We start from the raw sequence: 23,112 nt of genomic DNA on the forward strand, positions 1-23,112 counted from the left end.
TTTTTTTTTTTTGATGGAGTCTCACTCTGTTGCCCAGGCTGGAGTGCAGTGGCGTGATCTCAGCTAACTGCAGCCTCCACCCACCAGGTTCAAGCGATTCTCCTGCCTCAGCCTCCCAAGTAGCTGGGATTACAGGCACACACCACTAAATCCAGCTGATTTTTGTATTTGAAAAAGAGACAAGGTTTCACTATGTTGGCCAGGCTGCTCTCAAACTCCTGACCTCAAGTGATCCCCCTGCCTCAGCCTGCCAAAGTGCTGGGGTTACAGGCATGAGCCACCGCGCCTGGCCTAAGACATCTACTTTCTGTAGCTGCAGCTAACCCCAGTGAGCTCCGAGAGAGTGTGGCCCCAGGTACAAAGTCAGCGGAGGGCATCTGATACCTATGGAGCTGTGGCTTGAGATCACCTTCTGGTCTACTCCCTGAGGAGCTAGTTGAGAGGAGAAGACTCCTTGGGCCCAAACTAGAAGAGAGTTTCCCAGCTATAGACTGTATGCAGCAGTACACATGGGGCATTCCAATAGGTTACTAGTGTACCCCCAATACCCTGATTTCCAAACTCGAAAGCCTGGGGCATTACATGCTAGAGTTGGTTGTTGCATACTGGTGAGTTAAACGCAGTGAAGGAGATGTCCCCCAACCCTCAACCTGAGCAGCTTCATAGCTGTAGAGTACAGTACTGCCTGTCTAGATCAGGGATCTAGGCAATTGCCAGAGGAGTCTGCCTCCAGGGACCCAAGGTGTGACCAACAGAGAATGAGGGGACAGAAAACCTCCAGGCTTCCTAATCTCTGTGTTGTACTCCTGGGATACTTCTGGCTATTTGCTGCAAGGCAAGCACTCTGATGGTACATGCTCCTTCTGCAAATTAGAGTCCCTTATTTTGAAACGCTTAACCTGAAAATATTCCACTGGATTCAAAATCCATCCCCTTATCACAGGAAATGTCAACATTCCCTTTGTCAATGAAACAAGAAGAAAAGTTGAATTCTCTTTTGTTACAATTTCAAATGTAACTTTTTGAATGGTTGTAAAACTGGTCTTAAAATTCGTATCCCCTTCCGATACAAAGTCAGTGATGGTGACTATCAAAACTTTGAAGAACTTATCATTTAAGGGTCTTGAGGAATTGTTACAAATCATTACAGTTTTACAGTTGTAAAACCTGTCTTAAAATTCATATCCCCTTCTGATACAAAGTCAGTGATGGTGACATACAAATTATGTCCATGGAAGCAAACTCAAGCTTCTCATTAAAAGTACTAGAAGATTTTCTTTGGAAGTTTCATACAAATTCAATAGTCACCATTATATCGGAAAAATAATGAAACTTTTCTCCAACTCCCCTACAGATGCCTCCAAATAGCTTTCAGTCCCAGCTTTTTACACAAATAGTGGCCTTTTCTATGTAATTATGATATGCAAAATGTTGGGATGGAATGGGAAGGTATAAAAGTTTCACTTCCCCAGGCTGCCCCAGGCATCTCTAACCACATCAGCTGCCTGGACCCAGGGTAGCTAAGAGGGCATCCAACAGGCAGCTGGGGCAGTCAACCTCTTCTCCCACCAAACAGACAGCTCCAGCCCCTAACACCAAGGCCATTTGCTGTTTGTCCCTCACTGCTTCTCCTGGCACCACAGCCTCCAATGGAGGTGGGGACTCTTCATCCTCTGAGGGTGGATTAATTTCCAGAAGAGCTTTACATCACCCACAGCTAAATTCAAATGAATAAAACACATTTTAATATAGCTAATAACATTTGGAATCCCGAAGAGGCACGACATAAATTGATTTTTTATTATTATTATTTTTCCTAAATGGACTCTGGGGGCAAATTTCCTCAGCCAAATGCTTTGGGTTTGCTTATAATAGTCCTGTTGGTCCCCGTGGTTTGTAGGAAAAGTGTCAATTAGATTTATGAGAACTAAGATGCTTAATTAAAAACATTCTCATTGCTTTATAGCTGTGCCTCCTCAGATACACAAAACAAGTTCTCTCAATAGAGACTTCCAAGAGGCGACTCAATCAGTTTTACTATTGTTTCTCATGAAGTTCTAATAATGAAGCTTATGGTTCATTAATGGCCTCAGTCATTTAAGGGAGTAAAAATGATATCTTAATGGTGTCAGCCAAGAGTCATCACAAAACATTGACACTCCCCGCTATTAATTCACTTCTATTTCATTTCAAGCTAAAGGTAGTGTGCTCAACCCTCAGCAGGCCTGCACAATTCTTAGGAGAAACAGTAAAGAAGGAACAGTCGGGGCAGGGCCCCACCGCAAAGGCAAGACTGGGAACGCGCTGCCTCTTCCCAGAACTCCAGAGAAACGTCAAGATTTTCCTACTGCTTTGCCCTCTCCTTGTTTGATTTTTCCAGTTTGTTTAAAATATATGTTTATTCACTCTTAATTATGAAAAAAACATATGCTCGTTCCCCCCAAAATCGGAGCAGTGTAAAGTAAAAGAGGAAAGTCCTCCAACCATTTATTTTTTAATATCAAATTTAATTAAAATTTGATCTCCCCTCTGTTTTACTCCACATTTCTGGTTTTTCTTATGCTCTCTGTCTGTCCTGCTCCCTGAGGCCTCCTGGTTGTGCACTCGGGCTCTCAGCCCAGATTCCTTTTGTGGGTTCAGTTGAGCCTCGGGGTCTCCGCGGCCGGCGGCTCCCCGCGGCACTGGCTCCCTCTTGTGGCTCTCTGCGGTCACTGCACACCCGCTGAATGGCAGTCCCTTCCAGCGAGCCCATGGCCTGGGGAGAGCAAATCCGGGGACAGCGAGAGGGACAATCCTAACGCTGCCAGGAGTCAGGAAAGATTCTCCCTCTAACCCAGAAGCCGGCCCCAGGGAGCATTTCGGGTCTCCTCATACATGTTAGGGCTCCTCTGACCCCTGTCGTTCCTTAGATTTCTCAGGTGTTCCCTCGTGTGAGGATTTCCAAGAAGCATCAAGAGTGCAGCCTTCAGGGTCCAGGGAGCGGGGGCGAGAGGGATGGAGAAAGAGTGTGTGTGTGTGTGTGTGTAAGAGACAGAGAGATGGGCAGAGTGTGTGTGTGTAAGAGACAGAGAGATGGGGAGAGTGTGTGTGTGTAAGAGAGAGAGAGGGGAGACAGAGTGTGTGTGTTGGGGAGAGTGTGTGTGTGTAAGAGAGAGAGAGGGGAGACTGTGACAGAGAGATGAGAGAGTGTGTGTGTTGGGGAGAGTGTGTGTGTGTCAGTGTGTATGTGTGTGAGAAAGAGATGGAGAGAGTGCGCGTGAGAAAGAGAGATGGGGAGAGTGCGTGTGTGAGTGAGTGTGAGAGAGAGACGGGGAGAGTGTGTGTGTGTGAGAGAGAGACGGGGAGAGTGCATGTGTGTACGAGAGAGAGAGATGGGAGACTGTGTGTGAGAGACAGATGGGAGTGTGTGTGTATGTGTGTGACAGAGAGATGGGGAGAGTGCATGTGTGAGTGTGTATGTGTGTGTGAGAAAGAGATGGGGAGAGTGTGTGTAAGAGAGACAGAGAGATGGGGAGAGTGTGTGTGTGAGAGAGAGAGATGGGCAGAGAGAGTATGTGTGTGTGTGAGAGACAGAGAGAATGTGTGAGACAGTGTGTGTGTGAGAGAGAGACTGTGTGTGTGTGTAGTGTGTGTGTGTGCATCTGTGTTGGTGTGTGTTGTGTGCAAGTGTACTTGGGAGGAGAGACAAGAAAGAAGAGTTGATAGTGGCTGTCTCACGGCTTCCCAAGTCCTCTGGGGGGATTTAAAAATTCATTTTCTTAACAAACAGATATGAAGCATCCAGAATATGCCAGCACTGGCGATGCCAGAATGAACCAGATATGCTCCTGCTACTAAGGTGCTCCTTTTATAATTAATTGAAGGAGAGCGTTTAGAAATGCTGGCCTAGGAAGCAGCGCTGAATGACAGAGTATCAGAAGATCTGCGACTGAACTCCTCCACCGCCACCCAGTATGGTGACCTTTGAGCAAGACACTTAACCTTCCTGAGTCCAATTTTCTCATCTGTAAAATGAAGACAAAAATACTCACCCTCGTCTGTCTTCACTGGGCTGTTAGGAGGGTCAGCTAGTCTGATACATGTGAAAGTGCTCTGAAAGTCACATGCAAATGCAAACGGATGCTGTATTTTCAATATAATTTGAGGGATCCTACGAAAAAAAAACATACCTCAAAATGACTCTCTTACAGCATGTGAGTGCAGTTCTCACCCAAAGAGGAATCTTCTTAGCTGGGATAAGGCGTTGTTACCTGGAGAGCACAGTGTTAATCCACAGAAGGTAGTTTGCGGATTAAGCCCTCCATAGGCCACTCCTCCTGCGCAGGGGAGTCTCCTAGCTCCCCAGCTGAAACCCTGCTTCCTGAACATTGCGCTCGCCCAACAGCTCCAGCATCAAGATCGCACGGCCTCTACCCTGTCTCTCTTTCCCAAGAGATTTTTCCAAGTGCTGTCCCCATTTGGGTTGGGTGTGCTCTGGATTGTTGTTGTTGTTTTTTGTTTTTTGTTTTTTGTTTTCACAGCTACTACCGCTGAGGGGGTTCAGGGAAGATGATCCTTCGCTCACTCTAAGGATGATACAAGATTATCCTTGTATCTTGTATGGTACAAGATCATAATGGAGGCTGGCAATGCCAGGTCCATATCTCCTTGGCACTCACCTCTGAATACCAATGGTTCCTTCTGTGAACACATAATTTTTCTCTGCTGAGGGCTGTTTTGGGCTTCCAGCAAATTAATGCCCCCATAAGCAGCCCTTAAGCAATGACAGATGAGATGCAGCTGGATAAATACACCAACTTCTTCGTCCCTCGGGGTAGTGAGTAACTCTGAGGAAGGCTGCCCAGTTCCCCAGTGGGTCTAAGCCCAGGTGCCCCACTTGCCTGAAAACATGCTCTTTATTGGCTTCCTACCTTCTCTGTCTCTACGAATGCTTCCTGGGTCCTCTTGCAAATAAACTACTTGCATTCAAATCCTTGCATTGTGATCTAATTGGAGAGAACCCAGCCTCAGACAGCTGGGGCTAGAAGTGCTCCTGGGAAGCAGACCCTCGGGATGGGATTGTGGAAGTGGATCACTCACCAGCCCAGTGGTCACAAGACCCCATAGTTGGTGTTGAGTGGAGTTTTGAAAGATTCTGTAAGATTCTTGTCATACTCATTTTGCAGTTGAGTTCTGTAAGATCCTCATATGCAGTGAACTGAGATGGAGTCCTCTGGAAGGAGACACATCAGCTTATGCAATAGCTCTGGCACTTGAGCAATATGGTAGTAAAAGTCTGTAGAGATGGTTGTTTGTCTTTAGCTGTAATTGGAACCGCGAAAGAAGAAAATGACAGGTTCAGATCAGCCAACCATCCACTTAGAACATAGTGTGGATGCCAGAAGGCTTCCAGGGAAGCATTTTAAAAACCTTCATCTCCTGCAGCTGGAAGGCAGATCAGGAAAAAGAACAGGTCCAGGCCCTCTTTTTCAGAGTGTTCTAGTAACAAAGGAAGTTGAATTCACAGCCCTGGTGTATCTCCTATGGGAAGTGAGGTCCCTGATAAGAAAGGAATAGGGCCCTGATATCCAAGATGGGGAGTCTGGGGTGATGTTCCTGAGAACATGAACCCCCAGATTCCCAGAAACCACTGGACTGGCAGAAGTTAGCCCCTCTTAATTGCTAGAGGAGATGGTTAGACAAAGACCTCCCCTGAGTCAGGTACCTTCCTAGACAATGTTTGCTGTCCTGAAGATCTGCTCCTGCCTCTCCCCTTTGCTGCTAGATCAATTATGGCCAAGTCTCAGTAAGGTTCAGGCAGGGAAGCAGCATCCCTGCAAGGGAGGAAGGCCACAGGACCTGGCTAATAAACACTGGCAGGGACTGGGAGAACATGAATGGGAATGGATCTTGACAGTGTTGAGTCAGGGTTGGCAGGGACAGAAAATAAGTCTGGATAAGGAAGAGCTTAATGACTGAGGATTAATATCCTGGTAAAAGCAAAGAGAATTCTCCCTTTACTACAATAATGAGGCGTCCACTAGTTAGGGAGGCATCAGTGTCCCTGAGAAGCTCTGCAGTGGTTCTTTTGCAGGAGATGCTGCCTTAGAATTGGGCTTCATAGTCAATGGGAATGATACCACGCTGCAATACCAAAGTCCAGATGGAGGCACTGAACCATCAGAGGCAAGGTGGAAGTAATTGTCATAATGAGAAGCACAGCAGAAAGACAACCCCGAGCCTTGACCTGAGGGGACCCCTCGGGGTGGCTGATAGACCATGGTGTGTCTGCGGGTGAGATCCCGGGCAGCCAGTGAGGGCCTGGCTTGACTTACGTCACTGAAAAGATCAAGAGCAAGTGGGCAGAAGGCTGGTGTCAGCTGCTACCATAAAAATCACAATCCCTCACCCAGTTTCTGCATGTGAGTCAGCTCTAAGATCCAGGACTCATTGATTGAAGGGGAGGCCAGATCCCTTTGAGGAAGGATGCTGCAACAAACCACACCAATTATCTGTGGTAGCTCTTCCCCCAGTCCTCCCCAGAGACTCCCTTAGCCATTTACCTGAGTAATTCTACACCAGAGAAAGGAGAACCCCTAGATCTTTCAAGGACTATTAGACATAGGATCCAAGTGGACACGAATGACAGTTGACCCAAGCACCACCATGGCCCCCTGTTAGAGTGGAACATACAGAACCTTGTGATAAATGGTCCACGTCAGTCTCAAAATGGGCCTCATGGGTCCATGGACCACGCAGTAGTCATTCCCCCACTCCAAAGTTATGCTGGTAAACCAGCCCTCCAAAAAGAAAGAGGAAAAAAAAGTAGGGGGAGAAAAAAGCCCTGATTTTCACATATAGCACTGGCCAATTTCAAGTCCCCAACATGAAGTCATTGAACCTGAAGTAGGAAAAAGTGGCCTTAGTCCCGAGTGTAGAAAGAGGATGGATCTATTAAATGACCAGCAGAACTCACTTAGGAGTTGGTCAGAAATGCAGAATCTTGGGCTCATCCCAGGGTATGAATCAGAACCTGCATTTTAACAAGATCCCAGGAAATTCATATGCACTTAAAAGATGAGAAGCCCCTGCTCCAGAACTATCCACAGATCCCCAAAGAGCCTCCAGTTTTTTAGGTGTGAAGATTCTACAGCAGAGAGCATTTCTATTTTAAATAAATGAAGCTGTGACTTTCTCCAATATAGTTATCACTATCCCCATCATTGTCGTCATCACTGACTGTCATCGTTACCATCCCCGAGCAGGATCCATTAGATACCTACTTATTTCATGGACCATTTTTTATATATAAAAAAAGCCCATACTAAGCTGACAATGTCTTCCCCTAGCTGAAAGCATTTTGACAGATATTTTTTCAAAGTAATCAGAGTTCATTTTTTTTTCCTTGGCTGGTTTCATCCTCTGGCAGGGTTCTACAACTTATTTGCTTTCACTTAGTTTATATCACCGTCCCTGGCAATCTCCACTTTCCCCTGACTCCGCAGTTCACTCCTCATCTACCCCAGTGCAGCCAGCTCTTCCCTGCCGGCCCCTCCACCTTACTCGAAGCTTTCTGCTATTGTCAGAACAGCCAAAGACAACAATGCTTCAACTGGCAGGAAACAGTCTTCACCCTCTCAGGATTTCCTATTATGTGATGTGCAGCCTTTTCCAGAAACACAATTGCATCTAAAAAGAGAAACTGCCCTGGATTTACCTTCATCTCAACACAATGAGTCCATGGCCACCGTAGCCTTGAACGAGGGCCAAACACTCCGAAGCGCAGAGACTCAGAATCAATGGAGGTGAAGGAAGCTGCTTCCCAGGACTTCCAAGCAAGGGTAGGCAGCTGTTTGCTTATTCCCCATTCTTTTGTTATGTTGTTTGATTTTGCCAGTGAAGCTTGGGTAAAAGGAAGGAAAGAGGAAGAGAGGGGCCACGGACCAAGAGGAAGGAATGGAGGGGAAGGGGCTCAGGATGATCAGGAGGTGGGAGCCATAACTGTGGGGTGGAGGGGATGACTCGAGAGAAAAGGAAAAGTAGCAGGTGAGTTGTTGAATGAGGAAGGATGAACTGGAGAAGGAAGAAAGGAGAGCAGAGGTTTCACCATGATTTTTAGCTGTCTCTACATAGCTGGAATGATAGGGACTTCACAGCTGGGTCATGGTTTTCTGAAGTGGAGAATGAAGAGAGTTTCAATATCAGTGCTAGGTTTGGCAGTTTTTTATTTCCTTCTTTACACCCCATCCCCCACCCCCATCCCCACCCCCAGTAGCATACCTGTCTCTGGGAAGAGAAGTTCTCACCTCTATTCTCATTCCCTTCTCTGTGTAGGGAGAGTGCAGGAGAGCAGATGATGGAGGAGGTAAAAACTGTATCTTCAGAACTAGAGAGGATTTAGGTGTCTGTCCCAGTAATCTGAGACAAGAGAAAATAAAATGCAATTAAGTTGTGGGGAAGTAAATGCAGTTAAATAGTATTAGGCAACTGTTACAGAAGAAATTCTGGCCTGAAAATAAAGACGTGGATTGGATACTGGAGGAAGCGATCCTGTAAGAGAGATGGGGAGTTTCCAATGGTGAAGCTAGCAGGAGACAATGTGAAGAACATTTCTAATGACCTGGAAATTCAGGAAAAAACAGAGAACTGGTGAGAATCCAGGAGGCATGTGAGTTTGCTGTTACCTGAAGAGGAATCTGCAGAAGGCAGCATGTCCTCCTGGGCCTCCAACTCTCACAATTCAGAGGTGAGCAGCCTCAGGCTCTAACCCCAGCTCTTTATTCCTTGCTTCACCTCTCTAAGCCTTAGTTGGGTTCCCCATCTGTAAAACCCAGACAATAACACCCATCTCATGAGGTGTTTGCGAGGATTACATAAGATGTAAATGAGAAGTTCCACTTCCCATACATTCTCTTCAGGGAATTTATGGGCAGAGTCAAGATTCAGGAGGTGGTAAGAAAATAGTTTCAACCTGAAGTTAGGCGTTGGACCAGAGCGAAAAGGAGATGCCAAGAGGCCAGAAGTAGAGTTCAGATCAGACCTGGAATTAAAGATACGGTAAATTTAAAAATTAGTAAGACCCTAAGGATCTACACTAGGTAAGAAGAGGGAAAGTGGTGGCAGTGGAGTGGGAGCCAGGTTTTTGTGCACATTTTGCCTTGGGGACTCACCAAACAGGGGATGTGGGAATTTTCTCCCACTAGTAGCCTTCCAACCTAATGTAGGAAAATGGATAGAATTAGATTATCAGCATTTTGCAACCCCTAATGAATAATGAACCTAGCCACTGATCATTATGCCAGTTATTAATTTATTGCCTCTCAGCCCCACATCCACCCTTCAGTAACTGCTCTGTGATAATGGACTGGACTCTTCAAGCATTTCTCCTTTACAATGAGATTGATGTGAAGCTTTGTCGGTAGAGGGCGCTGGAGGGACACTGCAGGGAGAAGGGGGCTTTTCTTCCTGGTTCCAGGGTACTGACCTTTGTTTTTTCTTGCTCCAGCTGCATGGTCTGTCAACAGTGCGTGTGTGAGTCACCCAGTGGTGCTCTGCCCCAGCAACATACCCATAACGTACAGTCCATCAGTGACCTCAGAGCCCCAGCCTAGGCCCAGTGAACCTCACCTCAGTCCTTGTGATGTGGATTAACATCCGCAGTGGAGTCTTAACTCCTCCTGGGCACTGCTTTCCAGTGTCAACTGGCCTGCACCCCAGGATGTTGTTTCCCTGGGCCCACCCAACATGAGCATTGCACACCAGACCCTCCACCCATTGCACACATGAGGACTCACCTCCCAGACTTAACGCACCTGCACCCACTGGTTTCTTTCCTGCTGGCCTGGAGGCTGTGGACCGGCTCTGGCTGGACAGCCCAGTGAACTTAACTGCTATCTAGTGGGCCACACACTTGCCTACTCCAATAATGTTGGAACCGCAGCCTTGGGGAAGAGCCCACCCCTCCCAGGTTTGCTTTTCCTTGAGTACTCTCCCTTAGACATAGGGTACTCATCAGAAGTCTCTTTATGTCTTCATAGGTACTCTCTTATCTTATTGTATTAGTTCATTCTCACACTGCTAATAAAGACATACCTGAGACTGGGTAATTTATAAATGAAGGAGGTTTAATTGACTCACAGTTCCGCATTGCTGGGGAGGCCTCAGGATGCTTACAATCACAGTGGAAGGCAAAAGAGAAGCAGGCACCTTCTTCATGGGGTGGCAGGACAGAGTGAGTGCAAGCAGGGGAGATGCCAGACGCTTATGAAACCATCAGATCTCGAGATAACTCACTATCACAAGAACAGCATGGGGGAAACCACTCCCATGATCCAATTACCTCCACTTGGTCACTCCCTTGACACGTGGGGATTATGGGGATTACAATTCAACATGAGATTTTGGGTGGGGACACAGCTAAATCATGTCACTTATCTTAATGATTGTTTTTATGAAACTTCCAGTATTGGAATTAACGAATGGCTTCTGTTTCTTGAGTGGATCCACAACAACACAATCACGAATGGCTGCTAACTTCACAAAGAGACAGCCAGAACTATGTGGCCTTGTTGGAAATGTACAACACAATCTTTCAAGTATTCTTGTCAAGACATCAGCCCTGAGTCTGATCAAGCCTTAGATCTAACTAAAAGTATGCAAGAAATACATGGAGCATGGAAACATGTTAAATGACACCATGAGTATAATCAGAAAGTCCAGTCTGTGGGAAACTCCATAGGGAAGATAACCGGAATTCTTCAACAAATGAGGGAAATAATCTATAAATTCAGAGACTTAAAAGGCACTAATTAAAATCTATGGACCTTGCTAAAGGCATCACACTACCTGAATTCAAAACATACTACAAAACCAAAACAGCATAGTATTGTCATGAAGACAGACATGTAGACCGCTGGAACAGAATAGAGAACCCAGGAATAAATTCACATATTTACAGCTAACTGACTATCAACAAGGCACCAAACATTCACTGGGGAAAGAACGACCGCTTCAATAAATGGTGCTGGGAAAACCGGATATCCATATGCCAAAAAATGAAAGTAGACCTAGATCTCTTACCAGACAAAATTCAAATCAAAATGGATTAAAGACTTAAATGAAAGATTTGAAACTATGAAACTGCTAGAAGAAAACATTGCAGAAACTCTACAGGACATTGTTCTGGCCAAAGATTTTCTTGGGTAAGATCTCAAAAGCAGAAGCAACCAAAGCAAAAATAGACAAATGGGATTACATCAAGCTAAAAAGCTTTTGCAGAGCAAGAAAACAACCAGTGGAGTGAAGACACAACCTATAGAATGAGAGAAAATATTTGCAAACTATTCATTTGACAAGGGGTTAATAACCAGAATATATAAGGAGCTCAAACAACTTAATAGCAAAGATATATATATTGTTTTAAAAATGAGTGAATCATCTGAATAGATACTTCTCAAAAAAATACAAATGGCAAACAAGTATATGAAAAAAATGCTCAACATCACTAATCATCAGGAAAATGCAAATCAAAACCACAACAGGATATCGTTTCACTTCAGTTAAAATAGCTGTTATCAAAAAGATAACAGCTTTTTGATAACAGGAATACTGTTATGGAATACTATTCGGCCATAAAAAGAATAAAATCCTGTCTGGGTGCAATGGCTCACACCTGTAATCCCAGCTACTCAGGAGGCCGAGGCAGGATAATTGCTTGACCCTGGAGGCAGAGGTTGCAGTGAGCCAAGGTTGCGCCACTGCACTCCAGTCTGGGTGACAGAGCAAGACTGTGTCTCAAAAAAAAAAAAAAAAAGAATAAAATCCTGTCACTTGAAACAATATAGATGGAGCTGAAAGTCATTATGTTAAGTGAAATAAGCCAGTCAAGGAGCTAAACAGGTGGTTCTTATGGAGGTAGAGAGTAGAAAGATTATCAGAGGCTTGGAAGACTGGGGGTGCAGGGGATGAAGACAGGTTGGTTAATGGGTGAAAAAAAATACAGTTAGAAGGAATAAGTACTAGTTTTTGATATCACAGCAGGGTGACTATAGTTAACAATCATTTATTGTATACTTCAAAATAACTAGAAGAGAAGATTTGCAATGTTCCCAACACAAAGAAGTGATAAATATTTGAGGTGATGGATATTCTAAATAACCTGATTTGATCATTACATGTTATATGCACATATCAAAATGTCACATGTAGCCTATGAATATGTACAGTTGTTACATATCAAAACAAATGAATAAAATTTATGGTCCTTAGATCTTGATTCAAACAAATTTTTTAAAAAAGATTTATGAGGCAATGGAAAAAATTTAAACACTGGCTGAATATTTGGTGATATCAAGGCAATTATTTTTAAAAATGTAAGAGCTAATGGAGAAAATATGAACACTGAATATTTATATTAAGAGAATTATCTTTCTAAGCAATGATAAGATTGTAGATATTTTTAAGAGTTTTAGTCTTTTACATTTACTTAGTAAAATATTAACAAATGAAATAATGTAATGAGGATTTGCTTCAAAATAATCCTTGCCTAGGTTAGAAGTAGGTGGGAGAATGTATTAGCCATGAGTAGATATACTGAAGCCAGATGGTGAGTACGTGGATTTTTAAAAAAAATTTGATGCTCTTACAAATGGACTAAAAAAAAAAAAAAAAAAAAAAAAAAAAAAAAAAAAAAAAAAAGAGCAACCTAACTGAAAAATGAGCAAAGGGTATAAATAGGCAATTCATTCAAAAAGCATGTGTAAAAGTGCTCAGCCTAGCTAGCAATGAAAAAACAATGAAAGATCAGTAAGAATATGGAGAAACAGGTATTCCCTCTGGTACTACCATATTGATGGACAATTTGACAAAAATTTTTCAAAAGGTAAAATTTGCATTTTCCTAAACCCAACAGTTTAGCTTCTAGATATCTATATTAGAGAAACTGTCAAATATGTAGAGAAAAATATGAGCTTATTGCAGCATTTTTAGAGTAGTGAAACTTTACAGGCAAACTAAATATCCATCAATGGAGGAGTGGTTCACAAAAAGAAGTAAACAAAACATGGTGTATTCACACAATGGATCATTTGCAGTGGTTAAAAAGAAACTCTATGTGGGCCAACGTGGTAAAGAATCCAAGATATTGTTCCATGGAAAAAGCACGTTGCAGAGTAATATGTTCCATTTGATCCCATTTCTGTAAAAATAAAACTAAACTAAAACATGTAGAATAAACCCCTCTGAAAATGAGATATTTGTAATATGTATACATAATTTTGTGTGTCTATACATATACGATACACTATGTAATTCTGCTTTGTTTATTTTTCGTAAGAATATATTCATACTGCTTCTATAATTTGCTTTTACTTTGTGTTTACTGAATTTTGTAACAAATAAATCATTAGTAATCTGTCCAAGAACAGTTTCCAAAGCATGGCAGAAGGCCACCTGTGATGAACTGAGGGCCCTACCTGACCTGACCAGCCTGGCCTTGTTAGTATACTGGTAACCAGACAAGATTTAAGACATAAAAGCCTCAAATATTTAAAAGGATTTTCTCAGAAAAAGGGGAGAGGGTTTCCTCAAATGCTTCTTGCCATCAGATTTTAGGGCCAGAAGGATTTTAGAGGCCAATTGGTCCAATTGCTGACTTTTAAGGAAGCTAAAGTTGAGGTCCAGAGAAGCTAGTTTTCCAAGGCCCCCGGACTATTTGGCATTTTTTTTCTTTTTAAAGGTCTCTTGGCCGGGCGTAGTGGCTCATGCCTGTAATCCCAGCACTTTGGGAGGCCGAGGTGGGCGGATCATGAGGTCAGGAGATTGAGATCATCTTGGCCAACACAGTGAAACCCTGTCTCTACTAAAAATACAAAAAAAAAAAAAAAATTAGCCAGGCTTGGTGGCGGCCGCCTGTATTCCCAGCTACTCGGGAGGCTGAGGCAGGAGAGTGGCGTGAACCCAGGAGGCAGAGGTTGCCGTGAGCCAAGATCGTGCCACTGCACTCCAGCCTGGATGACAGGGCGAGACTCCATCTCAAAAAAAAAAAAAATAACAAAAAATAAAAAAGGTATCTTGCTAAATACCAAAAGGGACAGCCAGAAGAATATGGCCAGGGGACCTCTGAAAGTCTGAGAACTATGAAGAAGTAACTAGGGATTTATGTGTTCAAGACAAGAATCTACATGAGAATTCATGCAAAGTTGCTGACAGCCATGTATGAGTGACAGGCATCAGCAATCATCCACCACCGGAATCAGGGAAATGAATCATCCCAGGCTTTGTTCTTTGTAGAACAGTGCATTTTCCTCTGGCCTCCCCTCTTCTATATCAGGGGATTGTTTCAACTACAGTCACTGGGCTGAAGGACCCACTAAATTTGGCCTGATTCCTGTCTTGGCAGGCTGCCGTGGCAAGGGTGATGGAGAAGTGTTTACAAGTGTCAGATCCCAAGAACATTTTCTTTGTTCTGTCTGACAAAGCCCAGAGTCAGATAGGCAGAGTGGTGAAAAGAGCTCTGGGCAAGCAGTCAGCCAGCCTGGGGTCTGGTCTTGGTTCTATCACGAACCCAGCTGTGTGAGCTTGAGCCAGTCATTTGAGGTTTTCTGAACATGCAGAGTAAATGGGCTAGCTGTGATTCCCTCAGCCCTTGTGTCTGGGGAAATTGTTTTGGAATGAAAGTAGCTTTTGGCCTGTGTACCATTTTCAGAATATATTATCTCAAGCAGAGTGAGAAAGAAGTGCAAGGACATAGCTATGATTGGCATAGAACTGAGGTCAGATACTAACAAAGAAAAAGGTCGACACTGACAATGCCATCTCCAGGGAGAACAAATAGATTCATCCTTGAAGCCAACTATTGTGGTGGCTGCCTGGAGTACTGTGTTGAAAAGGATTTGAGCTAAACCTAAGCTCAAAGGAGTTCTGTGATCCATTCATAATGTCTGCTACAGGTGAGGGAGCTAGAACAAGGTAGAGTACACCAGATTTTTGATACTCCTGCACCCAATTACCACATTTAGGTTCCTATAGCCATGAACCCATGAACCTAATGCAAAGTAGGAAATTGCATGTGATGAAATCTCTATAAAGAAAATTTCAAGAAGCAGGCTTATTTAGGATATAATTAACAAGTAAGAGAGCAGCAAATCGGGATGCCTGAATTCTGTTCTTTGGACCATCATTGGATAATAATCTTGGACAAACCAACAACATGTTGGAATCCCTACATTCTGGCTCTGTTATGGCCTGAGGCATGGTAAGGAAGGCACTGAAGGGTCTTTGCAAGTGGAGGTGGTATAGGGACATGCTCTGGTGATCCTGTAGCCACAGAAAGTGCTTCTCAGGGGCAGTTTGGTACAGTTTGGTCTTATTTTAATTAATGCTGTAATTTTATGGGATTTTAAAAACATATAGTGAATTACATGTTTTCCACTGTGCCATGTTAAAAAGGGAAGCAAAAAGTAATCAAAAGAAAATTACCTATATTCTTATCATTCAGATCCAACATTTGACAGCTTGTATTTCCTGGATACAAAGATAATTTGACGTAAATGTTTTCCTTCATAAAGTAGTAAATGTACTTTTTTTCTCTCATGTTAGGAAAGTAAATCACAAACCAGAACTGGATACATAAAAATTCACAAAAATAATTATTATTTAATAAGATTAATTTATAACTGCATGTCATTATTACTGAGTGGTGAGCCAGGGCCAGGTTAAGGTAATGCTCTTCATGCTATCGTCACCTCTAAGCTTGCATATACAGTTGAGGCAAACCAGGGTCCTTTTTGAAATGACATGCAAAAATGAGTAAGGCCCAGAAAGTAACAGTAAAGATATGTAAACTGTTTTTAAAAAATTGGGTTTAACATTGCGACATCATCTATTCAATAAAATAAAATAAAAATCACTTGCAAATGCAAAGGCAAGCCATAGGATTCCTTTCAAAGGGCAAGGGATGGAGCTGTGTTATATACTGTGCTGGTTAAGCCTAGTGGCTCTCAAGTCAGACTGGCTGGAATCCTGGCTTCCCCAACTAATGAGGATAATAGTGCTACCAACCTCATAGGATGGTTGTGAGGAGTAATTGGATTAGCACGTCTTTGGACTGTGCCTAGCACATAGTAAGGACTCAATAAATCTTGCTATTAAGATGCACCCTTTTGGGCCAAACATGATGAAGATCATTACTGCCTCATGGTCTTACCCTCTTCACCCCAGTGTGCCATTTTGACTTAAGTTAGGTGAGTCTAACACAAATTCATATATTTATGGTTCAGATGCTACAGGAGATCACTCATGAAAATCCTTTGTGGGAGGTCTTTGGGAGTGGAGAAACCTGAGGCTCCGGGACTTGAAAATCATTTGCCCAATATTATGGAGCTCACGAGTGGAGAGATCTGAATCTATCATGTTCTTCCTTGCTCCCTCCGTTTTGTCCCTTTCTTCTTTCTCAGCATCACTGAGGTGCACCCAATCTGCCTTTGCCCATGCTGTTCCTGGGGTGTCCCCTGCTCCCCACTGCTCATCTAAACCCCTGTGTGGTATGAGTGCAATAGGAAAGGAGAGAAAGGAGCAACTAGCACAGGCTGAAATCATGAAGAAACGAAAGGAGGTGTAAGCTGGACCTTGGAGGAAGTGTGGGATGTAGGATTTGGCTAAGTGTAAAGTGGAGAAATTGGGCTTGGAGTTGAAGAGGGATGGGAAGAGTTGATGGATGCTGGCAGTGACCAAAATAGGCCATTGATCTGTAGAAGGTGGGATGTTAACTTGGCTACACAAATCTAGGTCTTATTATAGAAAAACAAATGATGTGCCTGCCCTCAAGGAATTATTTTACTGGGGACTTAGAAACAAAAAATAATAATAATTTCTCTTTAATAATTCCTCATGCCCAGGCACAATACTGGGCACAGCATAGTTTCCAAAATTTAATACCAGACTGATTGGCTGCCATTCTTCTTAACTCAGTTGAGAGACTCCAAACCTTTCCATCTGCTGGCTCCTTCTTTGTATACTAAGGCCACATTTTCCATTTGCCTTCAAACAGTTTAACATTTTTGCTGCATTACTGAGGCCATTTTAATTTATCACTTTGTTTTAAAGCACTGCACCATCCAAAAATAGCACAAAATTACTCATTCTATTCAAGGGTAGTTGGTACTGCAGCCTTATATGAGACATGTAATCTTTCACTGATTGGGCCAGTGTGAACACAGGCCTGATTTTCAGAGTTCTAACAGTCCCGGATGGGAGCTGCTTGTTTTTTTGAAGCAAGTTTTAAGCTTTTTTGCCACCAGAGCCACTGAAGAATGCCTGACCAGCCACAGAGAGAAGCTATGCAGCTGGGTTCTGAATTCCTTCCTTGTCTAGAGATCCAGGCAGGCTGAAATATTTTAGAAAGAGTTGACTTACCAAACTTTCTTTCTCCTGGTTTTCCACAATGTCATTTCATGTACCTATTTTTAAAATGTTTAGTTTTACATTGGATTTTGTGTTTTAAGCCTGTAAAAAACTTGATTTAGGATTTCACTGGAGCCTGGCAGAATAATTTAAAGGGAGAATTTCTTGAGAAATGGAAATCAGTACTGGTTTTTCCAAAAGTTTTGTTGGGATTATTTGTGATTGCTCTTATTTTTATAGTGAGTACAGCCCCTCCCTCCCCTTGCCTTCTGCCTCCCTTTTGTATGCATAAGACAGCCTCATTCTGGTGGCGTGTCTTGAAAATCACCATAATGGAATATATATGAGGATTAGGCACAGAAATGTCAGGCCTTATTAAATTTCAGTAGTCAAACTCGCTTTTGTGTTTCCCATTACCTCTCTGGTCTTTGAGACTTTCCAGAGAGGAAGAATTCTCCATGTCCCATAGGAAATGTACCCCCTCCCCCAGTTTTAGCAGAACCTTGCCTGTTGTCAGTCATTATTGGAAGACTATGATGTTTTCTACTTTCATTGGCTTTTAAAAAATTCTCTTGCAAAGAAGGCCTTTGGGTGATTCATGCAATCAAATTCTGTTAGGGAGGAGAAAGTCTAGCTGTCAGTGGTATTATTAAATGCCCGGTGTAAAACCACAGAATCTGGGCATTCATACCCCCTCTCCCCAAGGAGCTCAGTGAGCTTTGGATGCATTACTTTCCTTTATTCATCCTCACAAGGGAACTCGAAGAGGAAGAGGGGGGCCAGGCTTCTTTAAACAATCTTCCTAGCATTTGTAGCTGCTGTAGTATACGTTGTACAGTAGTTCCCCCACCATAATCCAGTTTTGCTTTCTGTGGTTTCAGTTACCTGCAGGACAGTATTATAAGATATTTTAAGAAAGAGAGACCACATACACATAAATTTTATTAGAGTATATTGTTATAATCGTTCTATTTTATTTTTAGTTATTGCTGCCAATCTCTTACTGTGCCTAGTGTATAAATTAAACTTTATCATGGGCATGTATAGGAAAATATATAGTCTGTATAAAGTTCTCTACTATCTGCAGTTTCAGGCATACCCCTGAAGATAATGGGGGCTACTGTATATACATTGTTTTTCACTCTAGGCACTTCCAACTAAGTAGAAGTGTGGAGACTCCACAAGGTATAGAAGGAACCTAAAATAGCTATTAAAGGTAGGGCCACCAGATCAGCGCAGCTGTCAGGGTTTGAAGGCACCCCTGCTTTTGGAGCTGGCAAAGACCTAAGGAATCCACCGCGAGGAGAGAAGGAAGGGGCATGGACACACACACAGGTGATTTAGGAGCATGAGGATACACCTCACTCCCAGGCAAGCTCTCCCACCCTCTGCCACCAAGGAGAGTGCTGGCACATCTCTCTGGCAGTCTTCCACCTGAAAGAGCTAATCTGCCAGTCATCACACACTCATCTTCCTGTGGGCTGCTGGGAAGAATCTGGGTCAGTGGGAGTTTACAGCTGTAGGAGCAGCCAGACCAGGTCATGAACTATGGTTCATCTACTTTGCAGAAAAGATTTAATGAATCCTTTAAGGCTATGCTGCCTCTCCCAGGGGTATTTGCATTTATAAAAGGACCAATGAATAAAACCATTATTTTATATGGGAAATTGGCAAATCAAGTGGAGGAGGAGGCATTTAAGGCCTAGTAGATCCCTCACCTAGCCATAGATTATACCAGAGGTGTGGTCGATAACTACTGTACCTATTCAACATGCAGGGCATAAGAACAGCATGGAGACTGGCACGAAGGAGAGCTGAATTCTCAGAGGGCTGCCGCCAACTCAACAGTGAGGGGCTCAGACCCTTCACCTCTGTGGGTGTCAGTGTGCTTCTCTGTAGAATGAAGGGTAGGAAGAAGAACCAGTCCACACCACTCCTTCCACCACCTCCTCTCCTCATCCCTCTTCCTTCTCTTTCACCGTTGGGGCGGCTGTGTGGATATCAGAGGCCAGCTGTACAAGCCAGAGTGGGAAGTTTTGGCTGATTGCCAGTTTTCTTCCGAATTTCTCTACAGGTTGAGTTAGGGAGCAGCAAGCCGGTGGCAGGGAGGAACCAGTGTTTGTTGTGCTTTCCATAAAATGAGATCCATCTCTTCCAAGCCACCCTTTTCTCCAGTACTGACTAGCTGATCTCCAAGATACCTGATGATCTAGTTTCAGGATTAGCCCTGTGGTCTGACCCACTGGCTACTCCAGATGGACCTGTCTCCACCCTCTTCTGTGCACTTGGCCTTCCCTCTGGGCATAAATGCACCAGGGAAAGGACATAACTAAACCGGTTGTATCAGAGCAGCCTGCCTGAGAGAGATCAAGCAGGGCACAGGTAAAAATGTTAATAAAAATTAAAAATAGAACCTGCAAAACAGGTATTGCTCTTTTTCAGTTGGCAGAAGCCTGCTGCCAATATCAGAGTGATCCCTACCAATGTGATGAGTGTGGGGAAGGCCATAAAAAGGACCTGCAAATGCTGGCGTGATGTGTGTTATTTTCACGTTTCTGAAATCCTGTTCTTAGTCTGCACACCTTGTCCGAGGCTCCAATGTTATCCAGGTGATTCATCATTTAATGCTGTTGGCTTCAACATGGATTTAAAGGTAATTAAACCAAGTGCACACTATGTAAAGATCTATTCACTTGGAGGTCCTTCATTTCAGGTCACCAGGTACGCCCCTGGACTCCTGCCGCAGCTGATCCAGTGCTAGGTGCTGAGGATACACGGTGAGTTCCTTCTCTCCCTTCAGGGGCAGGTGTCTGGATAGGTAACTTTAATATGATGTCAGATACAGAGAGGGCCAAAAGAGCATGAAGGAAGGCCCTTGACCTCCCAGGTGGTGAGCTGGAGACCCCGGGGAGATAGAGTGAGGTGCAATTTGCAGGAAGAAAGGACTTACCCAGGTAAGCGGGAGGAAGAGAACGGCATTCCCAGTAGAGGGAGCTCTCTTTTTGTATATTGTGGACAGGAAGGCAGTGGGAGGTGGAAGGTGGGAAGAAGGTGGTCAGAAGGAAGAAAAGGAATTGCATTCTCTCCCTTTCCCACCCATCTGCACTCTTATTGCTGCAGAAATAGACAGAGAAAATCCACATCTAGAGATGGTTTTTATCAGCTTAAAAGAGGTAGAATAAATTTGGAGTACTGTTTCTAATAGCAACAAAACAAACAAATCAGAAAACCCAACCTGCATACAACCTGAATGTCTATCCATAGACATTGCTTAAACAAACCCAGTACATTCATATATATTACGGAATAATATGTAGTTTAAAAAAAGATAGCTTTATATGTACAGAGAGATATTCAAGAAATATTAGTAAATAAAAAAGCAAGTCATAGGAAAATATATATAGTATACATGTTCCCATTTATGTAAACAAATATATGCATCTTATTTGCGGTCATGTATTTTTGTGCATCTATATACATGCACATATATAAACACATAGAAAAAAGGTCTGGAAAGATTCTTAACTTCTGGGGAGGGAAGTGGGATTGGAGGATGGCAAAGAAAGACTTTCACTTTCTGCTCAATTCACTTCTATATTTTTTATATTTTACTCGAGAATGTATTACTGAGGTAATTTTTTTTTTTTTTTTTAGTCTAGGAGAAAGCAATTGGAAGAAAAGCAAAGCTCTTCAAAGGAGACCTATAAAGTCATCTTTGTTTTGTTCATTCTTCTCATGTTTCTGCATTCTGGGCATTCTCCTAAATTGGGGAGAAACCAAAATGCCCAGAAGTCAAATTCTGCAACTGTCATCATGCAAAATGTCAAATGAGAGAACCAAAGTATGCTGGATTCTATATTGTTAGGAAGGGATGGTTAATTTGATTGACTCTCGGGAGCTATTTTTCTAGCATTAAGTAATTCTAGGGAACCCTTTTGTGATCATCTCTGAGTAAATAAACAAGTGAAATTGCAATTCAAATAATGAATCAACTTTAATGCTCTCATAGAGAATGTAAGCCAAATTACAATGTGAATTTAAATTGTAATATGTCAGAGGCACATTATCCCAATGGCAATATTTTCTAAAATGTCTCTTCTTTTTTTTTTTTTGAGACGGAGTTTTGCTCTTGTCACCCAGGCTGGAGTGCAATGACTCGATCTTGGCTCACTGCAACCTCCACCCAGGTTCAAGTGATTCTCCTGCCTCAGCCTCCCAAGTAGCTGGGATTACAGGCGTCCACCTCCATGCCCAGCTAATTTTTGTATTTTTAGTAGAGATGAGGTTTCACCATATTGGCCAGGCTGGTCTCAAACTCCTGACCTCAGGTGATCCGCCCGCCTCGGCCTCCCAAAGTGCTGGGATTACAGCTGTGAGCCACCGCGCCCAGCCTAAAATGTTCTTACCCAGCTTCCACCTCCAAGCACACATGCTTCTCACACCTCCGTGATTTTGTTATCTAGTACTAAGCCAACAACAAAGCAGAACATCTAGCACCAACAAATGTTTAGATGATACACTGTTAGAGCAGCTCTCACCAACACCAGATAGGCTTAGGGGTCATTTCGCTCTTTAGCGTCTCCCCTACCGAACGAAGCCTGCAGAAAATTTCTAAGCTTATCTGGTCCCGGTGGGAGTTGCGTTCAACCCCACTAGACCACAGAGTCCCAGATTGTATGTCCCAGATTCAACCTCTGGTTCATGTCAGACCTAGCAAGAGTTTGGGGCCACCTTAACTTTTCAACTTGCCAGGGATAGAAAATGTGGATGGCCTTTTCCACTGTTTATTTATGTGGGTCAGGTCGCTTAACCTGGGTAGGCTCCCATTTCCTCACATCCACAGGCGCGCGCAGTTTCTAGACCAGAGAATGTGTTTAAACCCCATGTGACCCTTGAGGAAAAAGCTCTAATAGTAAAGAAGATCCTCTTTTTGAAGAGAAGGACAACGCAGTCTCACACCAAAACAAAGCAATCCATATAAGACCCTTTTCTTCTGCCTCAGGAATTCTTTCTTTCTTTCTTTTCTTTTCTTTTTTTTTTTTTTGAGATAGTCTCGCTCTGTCTTCCAGGCTGGAGTGCAGTGCAGTGGCACGATCTCAGCTCACTGCAACCTCCGCCTCCCGGGTTCAAGGGATTCTCCTGCCTCAGCCTCCCAAGTAGCTGGGATTTCAGGGGCGACCATGCCCAGCTAATTTTTGTATTTTTGTTGTTGTTGTTGTTTTTAGTGGAGATGGGGTTTCGCCATGTTGCCGAGGCCAGTCTTGAACTCCTGAGCTCAAGCAATCCACCCACCTCAGCCACCCAAAGTGTTGGGATTACACTGTGCCCGGCCACCTCAGGAATTCTCTAAGTGGAGAATTAGTGGTGGGAATGTTACACCTGACAGCTCAGAGGTCTCCACATTCAAATTTGTCCAAGGTTTATTACTGGGGTCCCTGGGCATAATCCAAAGGGTTCACAGACTAGTTGGATTGGGGGAGGAATCACTATTTCCACTAACCTCTCTCTGAAATTTGCAAGTTTTCTATTTTAAATATGGTAACATTGCTTCTTGGCCTTTTAGCTAAGATCAAGTGTAGTATCTGTTCTTACCAGTTTAAATATGGTAACAAACTACAGTAGTCTGGTACCTGTGGCTTAGTCACCAATAGAAATCAAGATAATTTCACATAACATTATAGTTACCCCAGATGTCTCAAAATATTTGCCCTGATCGCTATTGCAAAATTATGG

The 23,112-nt window shown here is 43.3% G+C and overlaps 1 long non-coding RNA gene and 1 pseudogene across 2 annotated transcripts; both read left to right on the top strand.

Moving 5' to 3' along the window:
* Positions 1-19,677: 19,677 nt before the first annotated feature.
* On the top strand, positions 19,678-21,360 carry LOC116481126 (uncharacterized). 2 transcript variants are annotated; one of them, XR_004251426.1, is made up of 3 exons: positions 19,678-19,761; positions 20,093-20,156; positions 21,034-21,360. It is a non-coding gene; the product is annotated as an uncharacterized LOC116481126 (long non-coding RNA). The 2 variants fall into 2 exon arrangements; XR_009209321.1 differs by lacking the exon at positions 19,678-19,761 and adding an exon at positions 19,859-19,988.
* Positions 21,361-22,922: 1,562 nt separating this feature from the next.
* LOC116481379 (U2 spliceosomal RNA) lies at positions 22,923-23,058 on the top strand (annotated as a pseudogene).
* Positions 23,059-23,112: the final 54 nt, after the last annotated feature.

Source organism: Hylobates moloch, unplaced genomic scaffold, assembly GCF_009828535.3.
Source record: "Hylobates moloch isolate HMO894 unplaced genomic scaffold, HMol_V3 SCAFFOLD_13, whole genome shotgun sequence".
Taxonomy (NCBI): Eukaryota; Metazoa; Chordata; class Mammalia; order Primates; family Hylobatidae; genus Hylobates; species Hylobates moloch.